The sequence below is a fragment of the Phyllostomus discolor genome, chromosome 11, assembly GCF_004126475.2.
Source record: "Phyllostomus discolor isolate MPI-MPIP mPhyDis1 chromosome 11, mPhyDis1.pri.v3, whole genome shotgun sequence".
Lineage (NCBI taxonomy): Eukaryota > Metazoa > Chordata > Mammalia > Chiroptera > Phyllostomidae > Phyllostomus > Phyllostomus discolor.
The window spans coordinates 54521999-54542461 of NC_040913.2; the positions used below are offsets into that span (position 1 = coordinate 54521999).

The 20463-nt window shown below is 37.1% G+C and overlaps 1 protein-coding gene and 1 pseudogene across 4 annotated transcripts in view; both read left to right on the forward strand.

The window, feature by feature from the left end:
• The window catches only part of PCCA (propionyl-CoA carboxylase subunit alpha), a 488979-nt gene that overhangs the window by 164701 nt on the left and 303815 nt on the right, over positions 1-20463 (forward strand). The gene's annotated exons all lie outside the window — the stretch shown is intronic.
• LOC114508362 lies at positions 12169-12731 on the forward strand (annotated as a pseudogene).

The window sequence follows — 20463 nt, forward strand, 5'->3', positions numbered from 1 at the left end:
AGCCTCAGACCTTGCATTAGCAGCAGCCAGCCTAGATTCACAGCTTGGCTAGGCCTGTGAATCTCCAAGCTCAGTACAAGTGCAGTCATCTCAGATGGCTTTATAGCTCAGGCAGGGTAGCCCCAGGCAAAACACAGGTGGGGGCTGACCTTTGCCTGCACCACCCAGGAAACCCCAGGGCCCGTGCACCCAGTGGACAGCTATAGACCATGTTGGAGTACCACCACCCTGCCCCTGCACAGCTGACCCTCCATGGAGGGTGGAGGTTGGTGGTCAGTGGTCACAGCCAATCCTTGTAGCTGACTGGCCTGGGTAAAACCCTCCCATTGATCTCCCAACAGCATCCAAGTCTCAACTACAAGAGGAGGGTCTACTCAGCTCACACAAAGGGTGCACTTTGAGTACCCAGCTTAGTGATAGGGGAGGCCCTACCACTGGACCCTACAAAACATCTACTACCAAGACACAGAGTCAAAGTAGCTCTACCTAATACATAGAAACAAACACAGGGAGGCTGTGAAAACGAGGAAACAAAGAAACATGTCCCATGTGAAAGAACAGATCAAAACTCCAGAAACAGAGCTAAACAAAATGGAGATAAGCAATCTATCAGATACAGAGTTCAGAACAGTGGTTAAAAGGATGCTCAAGAAGCTTGGTGAGGACGTCAGCAGCATAAAAAAGATACAGTCAGAGACAAAAGATACACTAATTGAAATAAAGAACAACTACAGGGAAACAACAATAGAGTTGATGATTGAAGAATCAAATCAATGATTTGGAACAAAAAGGAAGCAAAAACAGCCAATCAGAAAAAGAAGAAAAAAATTCCAAAAAAGTGAGGATAGTATAAGCAGCCTCTGGGACAACTTCAAGAGGTCCAACATTTGCTTCATAGTGGTGCCAGAAGGCAAAGAGAAAGAGCAATGAATAGGAAATATTTGAAAAATAATGAAAGAAACCTTCCCTAATTTGCTGAAGGAAGTAGACATGCAAATCCAGGAAGCACAGAGAGTCCCAAAGAAGACAGATGCAAAGAGGTCCACACTAAGACACATCATATTAAAATGCTAAAAGTTAAAGATAGAATCTTAAAAGCAGCAAGTGAAAAGAAGTTAGTTATCTATAGGGGAGTGCCTGGAAGACGGTCTGCTGATTTCTCAAAAGAAACTTCTAGGCTAGAAAGGATTGGCAAGAAATATTCAAAGTCATGAACAGCAGGGACCAACAGCCAATATTGCTTTACCAAACAAAGCTATCATTAAGAATTGAAGGGCAGATAAAGAGCTTCCCAGGCAAGAAAAAACTGAAGGAGTTCATAATCGCCATACAATTATTGCATGAAATGTTAAAGGGACTTATTTAAGGAAAAGAAGATCAAAACTATGAACAATAAAATGGCAAAATTACATGTCTATCAACAATTGAATCTAAAGAACAAGCTAAGCAAACAAGAAGAGCAGATCAGAATCATGGATGGATATGGAGCGAGTTTTGATGGTTGCCAGATAGGAGGGGAGTGTGAGGAAATGGGTGAGGAGGTGAGGGAATTAAGAAGTACAAATAGGTAGTTACAGAATAGTCATGGGGATGTAAAGTACTGTATAGGACATGAAGTAGACAAAGAACTTATACACATGACCCATGTACATGAACAGTTGTGGGGAGATTGCCTGAGAGAGTGTTGGGTGGAGAGGAGAAGGGGGGAAAATCAGGACAACTGTAATAGCATAATCAACAAAATATAATAAAAATAGAAAAATAAACATTTTTCCACAATATTTATAGGTAATGATTTGACAACAGTTTTCTTGCTTTACCCCCATAATCTCCAGTTCTGTAATGGAGATACCTGGGAAGAGCAGGAATATTAAGTATACCATGATAAACTCTCAGAAAATCTAGGATCATTCAAATAAATTTAGTATGTGCTTTTTAATGACTGCTAATTCTTGTAGGCTGTCCTTGGATTCATTAGGCTGGATTAATGGATGTTTTTTAGGACCCTAGGATTCAAATGTGTGAGAGTCTTTTACTGAACCTTATGGCCTTGACACTAACCTCTGGTAGTGACATCTCTCATTTTTTGCTAGTTAGGCTCTTCTATGTGTTTCTTCTTGATATTAGTCTTCTGACTGCCTTGATCTCTGATTAATGTGTAAGAACTGAGGTTGTTTCTTCCCTATTGTGGCTATTTTCATTGCCTATTCTTTCTTTCTTTTGGCATGGTATTACAACAAAAGTTGCTTTTTTTAATGTAGAACAAATTGTTACTGCTTCTGAGGGATAAAAATACTTGGATAAGTCCTGAAATCTTTTATTTCTGCTATTTATTTCATGCTGGTTAGAAAATTTTTCTTTTTTTTTAAGTTTTATTTTAATCATTGTTTAAATACAGTTTTCTCCTTTTTACTCCCAATCCAGCTCCTCCTCCCACCCCTCCCCACTTCCCTCCCTTTACCACCCTCCCCCTAGTTTTTGACCATGTGTCCTTTAAGTTTGTTCCCGTGAACCCTTCCCAATGCCCCCTGAAATTCCCTCTACTCTCCCCTGTGGTCACTGTCAGCCTGTCCTGTATTTCAGTGTCTTTGGCTATATTTTGCTTGTTTCTTTGTTTTGTTGTTTAGGTTCCTGTTAAAGGTGAGATCATATGGCATTTGTCTTTCACTGCCTGGCTTGTTTTGCTTAGCATAATGTTTTCCAGCTCCACCCAAGCTGTTGCAAAGGGTAGGAGCTCCTTCTTTCTTTCTGCTGCATAGAATTCTATTGTATAAATGTACCATAGTCTTTTGATCCATTCATTTACTGATGGGCATCTAGGTTGCTTCCAGCATCTAGCTATTGTAAATTGTGCTGCTATGAACATTGGGATGCATAGGTTCTTTTGAATTGGTGTTTTAGTATTCTTAGGATAGAGTCCCAGCAGTGGAATCGTAGAGTCAAAAGGCAGATCCATTTTTAGTTTTCTGAGGAAGTTCCATACTGCTTTCCACAGTGGTTGTACCAGTCTGCAGTCCCACCAAGAGTGCACTAGGGACCCCTTTTCTCCACAACCTCTCCAACACTTGTTTGGTGCTTTGTTTATGATGACCATTCTGACTGGTGTGAAGTGGTATCTCATTGTGGTTTTAATTTGCATCTCTCTGCTAGCTAATGATATTGAACATCGTTTCATGTGTCTTTGGATTTTCTGTATGTCCTCCTTGGACAAGTGTCTGTTCAAGTCCTTTGCCCACTTTTTAATTGGATTCCTTGTCTTCTTAGAGTAGAGTCATGTAAGTTCTTTATACATTTTGGAGATTAAACCCTTGTCTGAGGTATCATTGGCAAATATGTTTTCCCATACAGTTGGTTCTCTTTTAATTTTGATACTGTTTTCTTTAGCTGTGCAGAAGCTTTTAATTTTGATGAGGTCCCATTTATTTATTCTTTCCTTTATGTTCCTTGCTCTAGGGGACAGGTCAGTAAAAAAGTTTCTTTGTGAAATATCTGAGATTTTCCTACCTACGTTCTCCTCTATGACTTTAATGGTGTCATGTTTTATATTTAAGTCTTTTATCCACCTTGAATTTATTTTTGTATAGGTATAAGTTGGTGCTCAAGTTTCATTTTTTTGCACGTGGCTGTCCAGTACTCCCAACACCATTTGTTGAAGAGGCTATTTTTACTCCATTTTATGTTGTTGCCTCCTTTGTCAAATATTAATTGACCATAGAGACTTGGGTTTATTTCTGGGCTCTCTGTTCTGTTCCATTGGTCTATGTGCCTGTTTTTATGCCAGTACCAGACTGTTTTGATTACAGTGGCCTTGTAGTGTAGTTTAGTGTCAGGTATTGCCATCCCTCCTACTTTACTCTTCTTTCTCAAAATTACAGCAGCTATTTGGAGTCGTTTATGATTCCATATAAATTTTTGAAGTGTTTGTTCTATGTCTGTGAAATATGTCATTGGTACTTTAATAGGAATTGCATTGAATGTGTAAATTGCTTTGGGTAGTATGTAGATTTTGAAGATATTAATTCTTCCAATCCATGAACACAGTATATGTTTCCATTTGTTTGTGTCTTCCTTGATTCTTTCCTCAGTGTTATGTAGTTTTCTAAATACAGGTCTTTTACCTCTTTCGTTAGGTTTATTCCTAGATAATTTATTTTTCTTTTTGCTATTTCAAATGGGATTTTTTTCTTGATTTCTGCTTCTGCTGTTTCATTGTAGGTGTACAGAAATGCCTTTGATTTCTGGATATTGACTTTGTATCCCGCTGTTTTGCCAAATTCATTTATTAGGTCAAGCAGTTTTTTTGGTGGAGTCTATAGGATTTTCTATGTACACTATCATGTCATCTGCAAACAGTGACAGTTTTGTTTCCTCCTTTCTGATTTGGATGCCTTTTATTTCTTTTTCTTGTCTGATCACTGTGGCTAAAATTTCCAGTACTATATTGAATAGAAGTGGTGAAAATGGACAGCCTTGTCTTGTTCCTGATCTAGTGGAAAAGATTTTAATTTTTGCCCATTGAGTATGGTGTTGGCTGTAGGTCTCTCATATATGGCCTTTATTATGTTGAGGAATGCTCTCCCTCTATTCCCATTTTGCTGAGTGTTTTTATCATAAATGGGTGCTGTACCTTATCGAATGCTTTTTCTGCATCTGTTGATATGATCATGTGGTTTTTGTCTTTGCTTTTGTTTATGTGATGTATTACATTTACTGATTTGGGAATATTGTACCATCCTTGCATCCCTGGAATGAATCCCACTTGGTCACGGTGTTTGATCTTTTTAATGTATTGTTGGATGTGGTTTGCCAGTATTTTGTTGAGGATTTTAGCATCAATGTTCATCAGTGATATATTGGCCTGAAGTTTTCTTTCTTTGTTGTGTCTTTATCTGGTTTTGGAATTAGGGTGATGTTGGCCTCATAAAAAGAGTTTGGGAGACTCCCATCTTTTTGGATTTTTTGGAATAGTCTGTGAAGGATGGGTGTTAGCTCTTCCTTAAATGCTTTGTAGAATTCTCCTGTGAAACCATATGGTCCAGGGCTTTTGTGTGTTGAGAGTTTTTTGATTACTGCTTCAATTTCTTTTGTTGTTATTGGTCTGTTCAGGCTTTATGCTTCTTTTTCATTGAGTTTTGGAAGATTATATTTTTCCAGAAAGTTGTCCATTTCACCTAGGTTTTCAAATTTCTTGGCATACAGTTCTTTGTAGTAATTTCTTACAATCCTTTGTATTTCTGTGGTATCTGTTGGGTTAGAAAATTTTTCAAACGTGGTATGTAGAAACCTTTGAAAAATATTATAATTTATACCGTTTTCACAGTCTTATATCCTGTTAATTTATTTTCCAATTTATTCCTTAGTAGAAGATATATATAATATGTTAAAGAAATTTAATAAGAAATGCCTGAGGAAAGTTATGTTGAAGAAAATTGTGTTAGAGTATTTCTTGTAATGTCTATTAAAGAATGAAGTTTTTATTTGCTGTTTTCCTCTTATTTAAGTGATGTAGTCATTTGAGGTAAGAATGATACTCCCTGGTAGACTGCAGCATGTGTTCTGTATGTGTTTTCTTTCTTTGTCATGATAACTGGGCTATATGCCTTTTTTAATATTACTCCAACATACACATTTTGGGATTAAGCATAATCTTACAAGTTTTCTCTCTATTTAAAGAATTTTTTTTATTGTTCAATTACAGTTATCCCCATTTTTCTCTGATTGTTCTCCCCTGCCCTATCTACCCTCCACCTTCCACATTCAAACCTTCCCCTGCCCCTGTTGTCTTTGTTGATGAGTCCTTTACACATGTTCCTTGATGACCCTTAGTGTATTTTCTCCCATTATCCCTTTCTCCCCTTCCCTCTGATTATTGTCAGATTGTTCTTTATTTCAGTGTCTCTGGTTATATTTTGCTTATTTGTTTGTTTTGTTGATTAGGTTCCACTCATAGATGAGATAGTATGGTATGTGTCTTTCACTGCCTGGCTTATTTCACTTAGCATAATATTCACCAGATCCATCTATGCTGTCACAAAAGGTAGGAGCTCCTTCTTTCTTGCTGCTATGTAGTATTCCATTGTGTACCATATGTTTTTTTATACTTTCATTTACTGGTGGGCACTTAGGTAGCTTCCAAAAGCTGGCTATTGTAAAATTGTGCTGCTGTGAACATCGGGGTGCATAAATTCTATTGAAATGGTGTTTCAAGATTCTCAGGGTATAGTCTCAGCAGTGGTACTGCTGAGTGAAAAGACAGTTCCATTTTTAGTTTTCCAAGGAAACTCCATACTGTTTTCCACAGTGACTGCACCAGTCTGCATTCCCACAGTGTACTAGGGTTTCTTTTTTTCCACAACCTTGCCAGTACTTGTCTGTTGATTTGTTTATGATGACCATTGTGACCAGTGTGAAGTGGTATCTCATTGTGGTTTTAATTCACATCTCTCTGATGGCTAGTGGTGATGAGCATCCTTTCATTTGTCTCTGGGCCCTCTGTATGTCCTCCTTGGAAAAGTGTGTGTTCAGGTCCTTTGCCCATTTTTTAATTGGGTTGTTTGTTTTCCTGGAGTGGAGTTGTGTCATCAACCCCTATTCTGGAGATCAACCCCTTGTCTGAGGAATCATTGGTAAATATATTTTCTCATGTGGTTGGCTCACTTTATTTTGCTGATGTTTTTTCAGCCTTGTGGATGCTTTTTAATTTGAAGAAGTCCCATTTGTTTATTCTTTCCTTTATGTCCCTTGCTCTAGAGGACATACCGGTGAAAATATTGCTTTGTCGAATACTGAGATTTTCCTGCCTATGTTCTTTTTCTCTGGGACTTTTATCATGTCACAACTTATATTTAAGTCTTTTATCCACCTTCAATTTATTTTTGTGTATGGTGTAAATTTGGTGGTGAAGTTTAATTTTTTTTCCATGTAGCTGTCCAGATCTCTCAACACTGTTTGTTGAAGATGCTATTGTTACTGCATTTTATACTTCTTTCCCCTTTGTCAAATATTAATTGACCATAGAGATTGGGTTTATTTCTGTGTTCTATATTCTGTTCCAATGATCTATGTGTCTGTTCTTATGCCAGTACCAGACGGTTTTAATTACCTTGTCCTTGTAATAAAGTTTGATATCAGGTATCATGATCCCTCTTATTTTGTTCATCTTTCTCAAAATTGCTAGGGCTATACAGGGTTGTTTATGATTCCATATAAATTTTTGAAACATTTATTCTATATCTGTGAAATATGTCATTGGTATTTTAATAGGAATTGCAGGGAATCTATAAATTGCATTGGGTAATATGGACATTTTGATGATGTTAATTCTTCCAATCCATGAACATGGTATATTTTTACATTTATTTGTGTCTTCCTTAATTTCTTCCTTCAGTATTGTGTAATTTTCTGAGTGCAGGTCTTTCACCTCCTTGTTAGCTTTATTCCTAGGTACTTTATTTTTCTTGCTGCTAGATCAAATGGGATTTTTTTTATGATTTCTGTTTCTGATATTTCATTGTTGGTTTACAAAAATGGTTTCCATTTCTGAATATTGACTTTGTATTCCACTGTTTTGCTAAATTAACCTTTTAGGTTGAGTAGTTTTAGATGGAGTCTATAGGATTTTCTCTGTATCTTATCATGTCATGTGCAAACAGTGACATTTTGCTTCCTCCTTCACAATTGCATGCCTTTTATTTCCTTTTCTTCTCTGATCACTGTAGCTAGGACTTCCAATACTATGTCGCATAGAAGTGGTGAAAGCTGGCATCCTTGTCTTGTTCCTCATCTTAGCTTTTAGATTTTGCTCGTTGAGTATGACGTTGGCTGTAGGTTTCTCATATATGGCCTTTATTAGGTTGAGGTATGCTCACTCTACTTGCACTTTGCTGAATGTTTTTATTGTAAAAGTGTGCTATACCTTATCTAATGCTTTTTCCTCATTTATTGACATGATCATGTGATCTTTATTTTTCCTTTTGTTTATATGATGTATTTTGTTTTTTGTTTTGTGAATATCATACCATCTTTGCATCCCGGGGATGAATGCCACTTGATCATGGTGTATGATCTTTGTAACATATCTCTGGATGTGGCTTACCAATATATTGTTGAGATTTCAGCATCTTTGTTCATCAATGATATTGGCCTGTAGTTTTCTTTCTTTGTAGTGTCTTTATGTGGTTTTGGCATTAGGATGATGCCGGCTTCATAAAAAGAGTTTGGGAGTCTTCCCTGTTCTTGGATTTTTTGGAATCACATAGGAAGGGTAGGGTTTAGCTCTTCAAATGTTTTGTAAAATTCTCCTGTGAAAATGCCTGGTCCAGGACTTTTCTGTGCCAGGAGATTTTTGATTACTGCTTCGATTTCACCAGCTATTATCAGTTTCTTCAGGCTTTTAGCTTCCTTTTGATTCTGTTTTGGAAGATTATATATTTTTAGAAATTTCTCTATTTCACCCAAGTTTTCAAGTTTCTTGGCCTGTAGTTGTTTGTAGCACTTTGTTATAATCCTTTGTATTTCTGTGGTGTCATTTGTAATCTCTCCTCTTTCATTTCTGATTATGTTTATTTAGGTCCTTTCTCTTTTTTTCCTGATGAGTTTGCTTAAAGGCTTGTTGATTTTGTTTATCTTTTCAAAGAACCAGATCCTTGATTTATTGATCCTTAGAATTGTTCTTTTAGTCTCTATGTCGTTTAATTCTGCTCTGATCGTGGTTATTTACTTCCTTCTACACACTCTGGGCTTTGTTGTTGATCCTTCAGTTCTTATAGATGTAGGATTAGGTTGTTTATTTTAAATGTTTCTATCTTGTTTAGGTAGGCCTGTATCACTAGGAACTTCCCCCTCAGGACTGCTTTCACTGTGCCCCATAAATTTTGGACTGCTGTGAGTTCATTGTCATTTGTTTCCAGAAACTGTTTGATTTCTTCCTTGATCTCATTATTAACCTATTCATTGTTTAATAGCATGCTATTCAATCTCCACAAATTTGAGTGTTTTTGAGTCTTTTCCTTGAGGTTGGTTTCTAGATTTAAGCACTTGTTGTCCGAGAAGATGCTTGATATGATTTGAGTTTTCTTGACTATGTTAAGTTTTGTTTTGTGTTCTATTGTGTGGTCTGTCTTTGAAAATGTCCCATGTACATCTGAAAAGAATGTGTATTTTGCTTTTTTGGGATTAAATGTTCTATATATATTTGTTAAGTCCATTTGATCTTGGGCATTGTTCAATGCTGCAATATCCTTATTGATATTTTATCAGGAAGAGCTATCCATTGTTGAATTGGAGTGATAAAATCCCTTAGTATCACTGTGTTGCTATCTGTATCTTTCTTGAAGTCCTCCAAAATTTTCCTTATATGTTTGTGTGTTCCTATGTTGGGTACATATATGTTTACAATGTATATGTCTTCTTGATGGATTCTTCCCTTGAGTATTATGACTTGTTCTTCTGTGTCTCTTTTTATAGCCTTTGTTTTGAAGTCTATTTTGTCTGATATAAGTGTTGCTATCCTGACTTTTTTTTCCTGTCCACTTGCTTGGAATATTTTTTCCAATCCTTCACCTTCAGTCTGTGTAGGTCTTTTTTTTTTTGAGGTGGTTCTCTTGTAGGCAGCATATGTATGGGTCATGTGTTCTTATCCATTCAGCTACCCTATGTCTTTTGATTGGAGCACTTAATCCATTTACATTTAAGGTTATTATTGATAGGTACTTATTTCCATTTTTCCTCTTTGTTCCTGTGTTCTTCTCCCTCTCACTGTTTTTCTTCATCTTCTTAAAGCAGTCCCTTTAGCATCTCTTGCACAGCTGGCTTGGAGGAGGTATATTCTTTGAGGCTTCTTTTGTCTGGGAAACTTCTTATTTGGCCTTCCATTTTAATTGAGAGCCTTGCTGGATAGAGTAGTCTTGGTTGCAGGCCTTTGGTTTTCATTGCTTGGAATATTTCTTGCCTTCTTTTTTGGCTTGGAGCATTTCCCTTGAGAAGTGAGCTGCTAGCTTTATTGGGGCTCCCTTGTATGTTACTTCCTGCTTCTCCCTTGTTTCCTTTAAGACTCTCTGTCTTTGAATTTTGCCATTTTAGTTATGGTGTGTCTTGGAGGGGCCTGTTTGCTTCATCTTGATTAGGACCCTCTGTGCTTCTTGGACTTTTGTGACTTTTTTCTCTCATCAAATTAGGGAAGTTTCCCATCATTACTTTTTCAAACAGGTTTCTTATCCCTTGCTCCTCTTCCTCTCCTTCTGGTATCCCTATTATATGGATATTATTAGGTTTCATGTTGTCCTGAAGTTTCCTTAACCTATTTTCATTCTTTTTGAGTCTTTTTTCTTTTTGTTGCTTTTTGTGGGAATTTTCTTCCAACTGTCCTCCAGAGTTGATTTGATCCTCTGCTTCATCTAGCCTGTGTTTGATTCCTTTACCGTGCTCTTCAATTCATAAATTGTATTCTTCATGTCCTCCTGGCTCTTGTTGATAGTTTCTATGTCCTTTTTCACGCTGATGTAGTTTGCAGTAAGTTTCTTATAGCTTTCGTGTAGTTTTTGGCAATTCTCACTGAGCTCATTGCACTTCCTTATAACTATTGGTTTGAACTCAGTATCTGATAGTTTGATTGCCTCTGTTTCATTTAGCTCTCTTTCTGCAGATTCCTCCTTTCCTTTCAATGGGGGGGGGGGGGTGTTTCTTTGTCTTCCCATTTTTGGGGGAGATTCTTCTTGTTTGCTTCTGCTTCTTAAATTGACCTACTTTGACTCCCTGTCTCTGTGATGTGAATTTCTAAGGTAGGAAGCATGTGAAATGCAGGGTGCAGTCTCCTTGTTTTCCTGTACTTAACACTCTTGGGATGCCCTTTAGGCCATTTATGTTGGCTCTCTGGATGTATTTGGGTTTTGATGCTGGGTCATTCTTTGGTGCATCCTTCCCTCCAGTTGGTTGACTGATAGTCACTCTACCCACCACATTCTCTATGCTGTTGTATAGGCACTGACACAACAGAAACCACAAAGTCCGGGAAATAAACCTACACCTGGAAATATAACTCCCACCAACAATCCCAGTATCAATAGCAAATGAACCAGTATTAATAAGCATGTAAAGAGATTAGGCTATTATAAGAAAGGAGAGCAATATGAGATGACTTAGTGAAATAAAAAGGATATTGAGAAGTTATAGAGAGGAATACTAATAAAAGCTGGGAATCAGAGCAATGCAAAGAGAGAAGGTAAAATTTAAATTGTCAATAAAAAAGGAATGAAATTTTGGCTGGTGTGGCTCAGTGGATTGAATGCCAGTCTGCGAACTAAAGGTTCACTAGTTCAATTCCCAATCAGGGCACATGCCTGGGTTGCAGGCTAGGTCCCCAGTAGTGGGCATGCAAAAGGCAACCACATGTTAATGTTTCTCACCTTCTCTTTCTCCCTCTTGTCCCCTGTGTCAAAAAATAAAAAGAAATCTAAAAAAGAGAATGAAGAAGGTAGAATTGTATAATAGCAGGGAAACATGCAGCATTAGTTTTAAACAGAAATTTAAACAAAGTAAAGTGAGAGTGAGGAAAATGGAAAGAAAAGTCAATAAATAATAAAAATAGGAACCAAATTAGAGAGTAAGATCAACCACAGCATTATCAACAACAAATGAGCTAAAATTAATATAAGTATGATGGGAATAATAGAGAAAAAAGAAAAAGAAGCTTAAGAGATGTATACAGGAAAGGGAATTGATTTTGAGATGATAGAGGGAGAGGTAATACTAAGTGTAAAGAGTGAAAACCAGGCTAAAATGTGGAAAAATTAAAACGTGAGATGAAAAGAAAAAAGAAAATGAAGGAAAAAATAAGGGCAGGATGAAAGAGAAAAGAAAAAACTAAGACAGGTAAAAATTAAAATTTGAGATAAAAAGAGTAGGAGAGGGGAATGGTAAAATTTGAGGTTTGAAATACAAAATTAGTGAAGATCTAGAGTTAAAATTGAAAAAAAATGCAACAACAACTACTTTATCCATAACCAATGAACAAAGATTGCTGAAGGTGGAGAGAGAACATGGGTATTTTCAGAGCAGGAAAAAGAATGTGAGATGACCATTGACAGGAAAATTGATTTTGTGAGGCTTGACAGGGGAGGAATAGTAAGAGTGTGGAATGGAAAGAAGTTATAGCAAGAGGGAAAACAAAATTTAAAATGAAAATAATAAGAGGAGACCCTTTTCATGAAGATGGCGCCCAAAGCGAAGAAGGAAGCCCCTGCCCCTCCCAAAGCCGAAGCCAAGGCAAAGGCTTTGAAGGCAAAGAAAGCGGTGCTAAAAGGCGTCCACAGCCACAAAAAGAAGAAGATCCGCACGTCACCCACCTTCAGGAGGCCTAAGACACTGTGGCTCCGAAGGCAGCCTAAATATCCTCGGAAGAGCGCCCCCAGGAGAAACAAGCTTGACCACTATGCCATCATCAAGTTCCCCCGACTACTGAGTCAGCCATGAAGAAGATAGAAGACAACAATACACTTGTGTTCATTGTGGATGTCAAAGCCAACAAGCACCAGATCAAACAGGCTGTGAAGAAGCTGTATGATATTGAGGTGGCCAAGGTCAACACCCTGATCAGACCTGATGGGGAGAAGAAGGCATATGTTCGACTGGCTCCAGACTATGATGCTTTGGATGTCGCCAACAAAATTGGGATCATCTAAACTGAGTCCAGCTGGCTAATTCTAAATATAAAAATTTTGTACTATAAAAAAAAATAATAAGAGGAAAGAAGATAAAATGGGGTAAGAGAAAGTAGGGGCAAAATATATGAATTGAAATAAACTATAGTATAAAATCTATTGACTTAATATACACAAACATAAAGGACAAGAAATGAAAGTTAGATAGCTGTGCAGGAAAGGAAATATCACAAATCATACAGAGGACCTTGGTGGATTTGGTTTTGGTAGCTTCTAGTATTTACTACTGGTTTTTCTTTCTGGATCTGCCTCTGGTGATGTCAGATGGTGACCCTCTCTGACTTTAAGCTGCCTGTTCGAGACTTCTAGGATCTACTGTCTGTCGGTGACTCCTTTGGTTGTTAATCTAAGCCACTCTGCACTCAGAATTCAGGCCTAAGCACCCTAATAGGGCCAGGTAGAATCCTCCTGGTGTTGGCACTATTGTTTCCCCTGAAGCTGCTGCCACTTGGAGGGGAGTGGTATGCCTGGGCACGATGGCTGTTGCGGTATGGAGGGTGACTCAGCACCATGATCCTAGCAGCTACTCTCTTAGTTGTCTCCCTAAAACCTCCATCCCCAGTCTTTCCTTAAGCCTTTTCAGTTTACTCTACCTGCCCTCCCCAACCCCTTTGCTGGAACCCAGTGTAAGTGGCTGCAAATGAAATTTTTTGCGTTGGCTTCTAAATGGCTCTTTGCATCTCCAGCCATCTATCTTTGGCAGAGAGCAACCTGGCAGCTTTTCATAGCTGGATGTTATTTATGTACTTTTTGGGCTCTAGTGCTCTAGGCTGGTAGGGTTTATATCCCACACTTCTCAGGTGGATCCAACAAGCCACTTAACTATCACTCTGGCACTTCAGCTGCTGCTGCTGGGCACCTAGCCAGCTGTCTCATGTATCCACTGCACTCCCTACCAGTTATGTTTTGCTGAAACTAATTCTTCACTCTGTCTGTGGTTATAAGGCTTCTCTCTTGCTATTGTTCAGTTGTTCCAGGTGATTTCTCTTCAATTTAGTTGTAATTCCAGATTGTTCTTGGAAGGAGGTTAGTGTAACTTTTGCTCACTCCTCTGCTATCTTGGACCCTCCTTCTCTCCATTTTTTACAATATTATATTCATATATTCACTCCCATGACCTTTCTTTTTGTTCCTCAGTCTATCCTCTTTCTCTTGTTTTATGGCTGTTTATTCTTGCATGCTTTTCCTAATTACTCTTGCAAAAGGCTCTTTTTTTCATTTTCCAGTGAGAAAAGCTCAGTGATAAAGAGGATCACTTATAAGTATCTTTTTAAAAGAGATCGTATATATCTTTAGTAGTAGTAGAGACATGAATAATTCATAGTTGGACTGCAACACTTACATGTTTGCATTGTAGGTACTGGATAATTATAGCCCAGATAGTATTGATATAAATGTGTATCATATCAGTCTTAAATCTGTTAACCCAAAGCATACACCAAAACTAAATTAATAATGAAAAAATGAACTAATTTTTAATTAAAAGGGAACAATAAAAGCAGTAAAAATTTATAACCAAATAAGTACAGCATGGGTAATGTATTGATAATGGAGTTGATTTCCCCATATTGCTTGAATTTAAGCAATATGTTTATAGTTATAAAGGAATTTCTGAATGTAGCCAAGTCTTGCAGGGCAGTTAAATTTCCCAGTAGATTCTGAATTATCTTCCTTTGGAATACTCAAGTAGCGTGCTAGTTTTTATTTAAGTCTATGCAGTTATCATGAATTCATCAGAGCTCCAGTATTCCACATTTTTGTTGCATATTCCCGTGACCTTAAAAAAAGATTTATTTATTTTTTGTTATCTGAAATATTCACTCGCCATTGGTCTGGTTGTTGGATGAGAAGAACTTCTGTTCTCTTGCAGCCTTATTCAACGAATAAGGCTTATGGAGGTTTTACCATCTGCAATTGTCACAGATCACAGAGGCAGAAAGTAGAAAGTTCTCAGTTTTGATGTTAGCAGTAAGCTTTTTATGGTTCAATGTTCAATTTTATCTTTCATTGTGTTGTTTGCAGTTTGTGTACCATAATCATCACTGAAATTTTGGATTCATTAATTTCCATTTCTGCTGCTACTCTCTTTAAGCTAGTGTCATTTCTTGCTTAGAACCCTGTAATAACCTTCCATATATACTCCTCTGCTATATGTTGGATTCTCTTGAAAGCAGACACTGGAAGTTTTTTGGGAGAAGTGTCTTGGGACTGACAGTGTGAGGGAGTGAAGGAAACTGAACTAAAGGAAAGTTGAATTTGGGCGAGATGCATAGTCAACAAAGGCCTTAGCCAATCCTATAGAAACCCCTGAATATTTGTTGGTATTTTATAATTATCTGAAATAGGGTAGTTGTATCAACTAACTATTGGATGTGGACTGTCCTTAGGAAGGGGCAAGATCTTAGGCAGAAAGCTGAGGATGAGTTAGCTGTCAGTTACCAATACTTCAAACAGCCAGGGATGGCATAAAGTGATCTGGACATAGAACCCTATTTTGTAATTTTGATATGTATTTTTCACAATTGTTTATTTCTGAGTATTTTCAAATGTCTATTATGACTTTTGACTCATGTTATTTAGTAATGAGCTTTAAAATAACTAAAAATTTCAATGTGTTTTATTATTGATTTCTAACTTAATTGATTTCTTTAATGAATATGATGTTTTATATTTAGAATCTTTCTGATTTGGTGAGAGTTACTTTATAGCGAAGGACTAAGTAAGTCACTTTAAATACATCTTCCAGGTATTACTGAAAAGAGTGTATATTCTCAAATTATTGTATGCTATGCTTTTTGTTGTTGTTGTTGTTCAAGTACATTTGTCTCCATTTCCCCCCCACAACTTCCCCCAACCCACCCATCCCCACCTCCCACCCTTGATCCTACCTGCTTTGGCTTTGTCCATGTGTCCTTTATACATGTTCCTTGATGACCTTTCCTCTATTTTCCCCCATTATCCTTCTCTCCACTCCCCTCTGGTTACTGTCAGTTTGTTCTTTATTTCAATAACTCTGGTTATATTTTGCTTGCTTGTTTATTTTGTTGATTAGGTTCTGCTTACAGGTGAGATCATGTGGTATTTGTCTTCATGACACCATAGAAGTCCTAGAGGAGAACATAGGCAGAAAAATCTCATATATTCCATGCAGCAATATTTTCACCAATATATTCCCCAGAGCAAAGAACCTAAAGGAAAGAACAAACAAATGGGTCTTCATCAAAATAAAAAGCTTCTGCACGGCTAAAGAAAACATGAACAAAATGAAAAGGGAACCAACTGTGTGGAAAAATACATTTGCAAATGATACCTCAGATAAGGATTTGATCTCCAAAATGTATGCTGTGTTTTATAGATGACCAATAGGTCAAACCTTCTTTAATATGATGTTTAAAACTTCTAGTGATATTTTTGTTATTTGATAGATCTTATGGGAGTAGATTTTCCATGCTCTCCTTACTGGTCAGGTTTGCCTCTGCATAGTCTTAAAATAAGTTAATTGGTAGTAAAATAGTATATAACGTGTCTCCTTGGCTAATTTTACTTCTTATCAAATGCAGTGTTTTTTTTTTTAAATCTGATCTTGTGTGATATTAATATGCCTAAACCAACTTAGTTTGTTTTTTTCTTTGTATGTTTCCAATTTTTTTCAATCAATCAATCAACCAGTAAAATATTGTTTTAGGTATGTCTATTATAAGAATATGGACTGGTTTTATTTATTTAAATATATTTTATGATTATGCTATTAAAGTTGTCCCATATATTTCTCCCCTTTATTCCTCTCTACCTGTATCCCCTCTCCCACCCACATTCCCTTGTTCACCCCCTTAGTTCATGTCCATGGGTCATACGTATAAGTTCCTTGGCTTCTACATTTCCTATACTATTCTTGCTTAATCTCCTCCTGTCTATTTTCTACCTACCATTTATGCTTCTTATTCTCTGTACCTTTCCCCCTATTTTTCTCCCTCCACCTCCATGCTGATAACCCTCCATGTGATCTCCATTTCTGTGATTCTGTTCTTGTTCTACTTGTTTACTTTGTTTTTGTTTTCTTAGGTTTGGTTGTTGATAGTTCTGAGTTTGCTGTCATACTTCTGTCCATAGTTTTTGATCTTCTTCTGTTTCTAAGATAAGTCCCTTGAACATTTCATACAATAAGTGCTGGGTGATGATGAACTCCTTTAACTTGACCTTATCTGGGAAGCACTTTATCTGTCCTCCCATTCTAAATGATAGCTTTGCTGGATAGAGGAATCTTGGATGTAGGTCCTTGCCTTTCATGACTTGGAATACTTCTTTTCAGCACCTTCTTGCCTGCAAGGTCTCTTTTGAGAAATCAGCAGACAGTCTTATGGGAACTCCTTTATAGGTAACTGTCTCCTTTTCTCTTGCTTTTAAGATTCTCTCCTTATCTTTCATCTTGGCTAATGTAATTATGATGTGCCTCTGTGTATTCCTCCTTGGGTCCAACTTCTTTGGGACTCTCTGAGCTTCCTGGACTTTCTGGAAGTCTATTTCCTTTACCAGGTTGGGGAAGTTCTCCTTCATTATGCTTTCAAATAAGCATAAGAAGTTTTCAATTTCTTGCTCTTCCTCTTCTTCTTCTGGCACCTTATGATTCTGATGTTGGAATGTTTAAAGTTGTCCCGGAGGTAACTAAGCCTCTCATTTTTTTGAATTCTTATTTCTTCATTACGTTCTGGTTGAATGTTTATTTCTTCCTTCTGCTCCAAATCATTAATTTGAGTCCTGGTTTCTTTCTCTTCACTCTTGGTTCCATGTGCATTTTCATTTCACTTTTCATAGCCTTTGACCATACATAACCAATTCTGTGATCCTCCTGATTACCAGTATTTTGAACTGTGAACCTGATATGTTGTCTATCTCTTCATTGCTTAGTTGTATTTTTTTCTGGGGCTTTGATCCGTTCTTTCATTTAGGCCATTTATTTTTGTCTTGGCCTTCCTGTTATGTAGTAAGGGGTGGAGTGTTAGGTATTTGCCAGGGCAGGGCAATCCATGTTGCCTCATTGTGGTGCTGTTTATGGGGGAGGAGTCTGAGAGGAGAACAATACCACTTGCTCAGCTCTTGGCCAGCTTTCAGTCACTTCCTTTATCCACAAGCAAATTGGGCCCTTCTGGTGCTGATTCTAAGATGGATGGTTTTGTGTACATTCTAGGACCCTGTGATTCTTTCCAAGGAACTCTCCTGTGAGGCTGAAAGTTTCTCCCTCTGCCACAACCCCCAAAGTTTTTTTTCAGTCAGAAGTTTTGAGGCTTTATTTCCCCATGCTGGAACCCTGGGTTGCTTGGTCTGTTTGTCTTCCCAGTTGTTTCTCCCAGTTTATCTGTACACAAATGTGGGACTGCCCTCACTGCCAGTCACCACCCTCTCTGATCCTTCAGCCATTGCCTTGCCTTGAGTTGTCTCTGCCTCAGCTGCCCATCTCTGCCCTTCCTACCAGTCTGGATGAATGTTTCTTCTTTATGTCCTTCATTGTCGAACATCTGTACAGTTCCATTTTCTGTGAGTTCTGGTTGTCCTTCTTTTGGTTGTGTGAGGAGGCACAATGTATCTACCTACACCTCCATCTTGGCCAGAAGTCTTGATTTTTTTTTTTTCTGTTCAGCCTGGCAGTGTCTTTTATCTGGAGAGCTTGGTCCATGTACATTTATTGTGTTTACTACTACTTTTTGATTCATTTATATTGTCTGCTTTTTATTTTTGTTTTTTCCTTTTTTTAATTTTCTTTTCTGTCTTTTCTAGGTCCTTTATGATGGTTATTATTAACCATCTAATTCTGTTTTATTCCATTATTATTCCCCCCTCCCCCACTTACCTCCACAGGGATGGAAATTTTACTCTATTTCTGTTCTTTCAGTTTTTACTGTAGAAATTTCATCTTGGAGACATTTCTTTAGGTACCTTTTATTCTTGAAATCTAATTTTTTTTAAACATTCATTGATTTAAATTTAAGTATAAAGATTATTTTCCTACCATGAAATAAGTACCTTAACACTGGTTACCTGTTCAACCCTTTAGTATATTGTTATATTTTATTTCCTTTATTTACCTCATTAATTAGACATTATTATAGAATGTAAACATTCAATGCTTATTTTGCTCTACCCCAAAGCTTATTTTCTTTGTTTGTTGTTACTCTTTTGTCCCTTGACTTTGCAAATAGGATTATTTTTGTTTTTCCTGGAATTTACTCTTTAGAAGTTTCTACGGTAGTTAATTCAGTTTTTGTTTACCTGATACTGTCTATTTTTCATTCTTTGTTGAAAGATTGTTTTGTGGTATGTGCAAATCTAGGCTGATAGTAGTTTTTTATCTTCATAGAGTTGAAATCTTTGTACTATGTTCTTTAGATATGGAAGTGATAGATCTTCATTAATTTTTCTTACTTTATAGGCAATCTGTTCATTTTGTTTGACTGCTGTATAAAAGTAATCCTTTATGAAGAATAAAATCTACCAATGTTAAGTGTGTAACAGTGTATTTTGATAAGTGTAACCACAATTAAGATACAGAAAATTTCTCTTTTGAAAATGCCCTTTCCCCATTTTACATTTCCAGTAGCTGTGTTTGAGAGTTACATTTATTTCCATCTTTAGAAAACACTTGATATTGCTTTTCTTTTTAATTTAAGTCATTCTAATGGTTATGTGTTTTGTCATTGTGATTTATAAATTATATTTCCTTAATACTTAATACTATTGAGCATACTTTCACACACTTGATGACCATTTATTAATTTTCTTTTGTGAATTGTTTTTTCAAGTGTTTGTCACTGCTCTTTCAAATGATTAGTAAACTTGACTGTTATTTTTAAGCACAGTTTTCGATTTACAGACTAATTGAACAGATAGTACGTGGAGTTCCATATATACTCCCAACCCTTGTCCTCCACAAAGTGTTTCCAATTATTAACATCTTGCCTTAGTGTGGTGCATTTGATAAGATTAATGAACCAACATTGATATATTATTATTAAGTATAGTCCATAGTTTACATTAAGATTCACTCTTGCGCCCTGGCTGGCGTAGCTCTGTGGATTGAGTGTGGGCTGGGAACCAAAGTGTCCCAGGTTCGATTCCCAGCCAGGGTACATTCCTGGGTTGCAGGCCATGGCCCCCAGCAACCGCACATTGATGTTTCTCTCTCTTTCTCTCTCTATCTCCCTCCCTTCCCTCTCTAAAAATAAATAAATAAACTCTTTAAAAAAAAAAAGATTCACTCTTTGTGTGGTATAGTTATGAGTTTTGAAAGCTACATAATGATATGTATTCACCTATTCAATCTCCCATTACTCCTCATAACCTCTGGCACACACTGCTCTTTTACTATATCTATACTGTTGCCTCTTCCAGAATGCTGTATAGTTGGAATCTTATAGTCAATAGCTTTTCAGGCTGACTTCTTTCATTTAGCAATATGCATTCAACCGTTTCTCCATGTATTTTCACAGTATGATAATTCATTTCTTTTTAGATGGGTAACATCCCATTGTATGGATATACAGCAGTCTGTCTATCCATTAACTTTTTCGGTGATATCTTGGTTGTTTCTAGCTTTAAAAAAAAAAAGATTTTATTTATTTATTTATTTTTAGACAGAGGGAAAGGGAGGGAGAAAAAAAGGGAGAGAAACATCAGTGTGTGGTTGCCTCTCGCACGCCCCTTACTGGGCAACTGGCCTACAATCCAGGCATGTGCCTTGACTAGGAATCGAACT